Source organism: Aethalodelphis obliquidens, unplaced genomic scaffold (genome assembly GCF_003676395.1).
Source record: "Aethalodelphis obliquidens isolate GAN/ISIS:26980383/991018 unplaced genomic scaffold, ASM367639v1 scaffold11, whole genome shotgun sequence".
In the NCBI taxonomy this organism is placed as follows: Eukaryota; Metazoa; Chordata; class Mammalia; order Artiodactyla; family Delphinidae; genus Aethalodelphis; species Aethalodelphis obliquidens.
The window spans coordinates 28,028,000-28,030,323 of record NW_020837955.1 but is presented as its reverse complement, the minus strand read 5'-3'; the positions used below and the strand labels follow the sequence as shown (position 1 = coordinate 28,030,323).

At 41.5% G+C, this 2,324-nt stretch overlaps 1 pseudogene; it reads right to left on the bottom strand.

The window, feature by feature from the left end:
* Positions 1-716: 716 nt before the first annotated feature.
* LOC113623654 (lathosterol oxidase pseudogene) lies at positions 717-1,412 on the bottom strand (annotated as a pseudogene).
* Between the last annotated feature and the right edge of the window lie 912 nt (positions 1,413-2,324).

The following is a 2,324-nucleotide window of genomic DNA, read 5'->3' as shown; positions in this document are numbered from 1 at the left end:
AATAATGGTTGAAAACAATAACCATCAAAATCTTTAAATAATCCCAGATCTGGATTAAATCATGGTAGTATTAATATTTTCTAAAATTCCAATTTATTTGTTCATCAGTAAAATGTAACAGTTGACAATGTCTCCAGAGAATAAGTTTTCTATGTGTAGGAAGACAATAATCTTATAACACCTGCTATTAATCAGGTCACTGAGCTACTAACACATTATATCACGATTTATTTTCACACTGATTTTTCCACTTCAACAAAGTACAAGTAGTTGTTATCATACCAATTCTGAGTACTTAATCATTCCTGAAACAAGGAACCATCTTCATATTAGTACTTCTTTGTTATGGTGTTTAGTCTTAATATCATTAAGCACAATGAGTTTTACTTAATGAATATGGATGAATTAAGGCAAAAGGACATAACCTGGTCCCCTCAATAATTTATCCTCTACCTTTTAAAAAACTGTTGTTGAGGCTATACAAATTACAGATCTACTGGCTGGAAAGACACAACTTCTCCCTTAGACCAACATTCAGTATTTTGAGCACGAGGTTAAAGTCATGGTGTTCACGGCATGTTCCCTTGTTCTACCATTATGGTCGTTCCTCGCCTGTACCCACAATACTGATTTTCAAATGATACTGTTCACTTGCTATGCGTCCTGGCTGTAGATTATTTTCCTTGTTTAAAAATATTTAATAATTGGGCAATAATCTACTCAGTCTTTGTAAACTCTCCATTGAATATTTTTTCATTTTTACAACCACTTACTGCATGGCTGTTGCACTTTTTTTCTGTCATCTTCTTCACATGATTAAGTGGTCTGTTCCCTTCAAAGGAGGAGGGATTTTTGAATGAGCCTCCAATTCTATCCCACAATGTGAAATACTGTCCATAGTTATAGTCAAAGAGCATGTGGTGGTCTGTGTGATGAGCTGAGCCATTAATAAATGGCCTGAAGATATGGGGAACACGAAAATCACCATCATGAATAGAAATTGTCCAGATATTGACCAAGACGTACAAACCTAAATGAACTACCTTGTGTAATGGGAAGATAAATGGGTATATGTGGTAAGGTAGACCCTGAAGGAAGCCATCCACAGGATGAAAAGCATGACTTGTAAATGGAGTTGGGATCTTCCAGATATGATGAGGTTTGTGTAAGCGCTTATATACAAGTCTATGATGAAGGCCTCTGTGAATCTAGTAGATCAGCATGTCAGTGAAAAAGAGAAAGGACAGTACACAAGCAATGAATCGAAGCCAGCCGTATGGAAACTCCTCTATGCCGTCACGTAGTTTGCTATAACCTCTCACCTCTAGCAGGAGCACTGAGACCGTGGGGATGCTTATCCGTGGCACTGACTGGACAGAATGCATAATCTCTCCATAGACTTGGTTCTTTAAAAATTGTGGGTGTTGGGCTTCCCTGGTGGCTCAGTGGTTGAGAATCTGCCTGTCAATTCAGGGGACACGGGTTCGAACCCTGGTCTGGGAAGATCCCACATGCCGCGGAGCGACTAGGCCCGTGAGTCACAACTACTGAGCCTGCGTGTCTGGAGCCTGTGCTCTGCACCAAGAGAGGCCGCGATAGTGAGAGGCCCGCGCACCACGATGAAGAGTGGCCCCCACTCGCTGCAACTAGAGAAAGCCCTCGCACAGAAACGAAGATCCAACACAGCCAAAAATAAAGAAAGAAAGAAAGAAAGGAAGGAAGGAAGGAAGGGAGGAAGGGAGGGAGGGAGGGAGGGAGGGAGGGAGGGAGGGAGGGAGGAAGGAAGAAGAGTTCCTTTAAAAAAAAAAGAAACAAAGGATATAAGCACCGAGATTTGTTATAATCAGGAGACTGACAGCTTGTCGGAAGATGCTGTCCTCTGGCCATGTGGCTGGATATATGTACGGTGTAAAACAATAATAATCTGCCGCCTTGAGTACAAGCTCCATCTTAGCCCCTAGAAAGGGTCCGCCACCCGCTGCTGATTCGGTTCCTGCGGGCCCCGGCTGCTCCAGCTACTCTCTATTACTTTTTCATTGTCTCTTTTCTTCACTGTAGTACTCCTAACACCTAGAACAGTGCCTGCCACAAAAACTGTTGGATAAATATAGATGAGATATATGAATGAGTAATTGGTGAGAGATCTCACAGTAGGAATGAAACTTAGTCCAAAAACTAAGCTGTGAAAGAGGTATACGTTTCTTTATTTTTCTATAACTAAGTTAAATTCCTATTTTGAGAACCATCCTGTGCAATTCAGGGTCTCCTAGCCTGAGAATACATCTGTCTCCAGGATCATCCCCTACCCACACTGGCATCTTCTG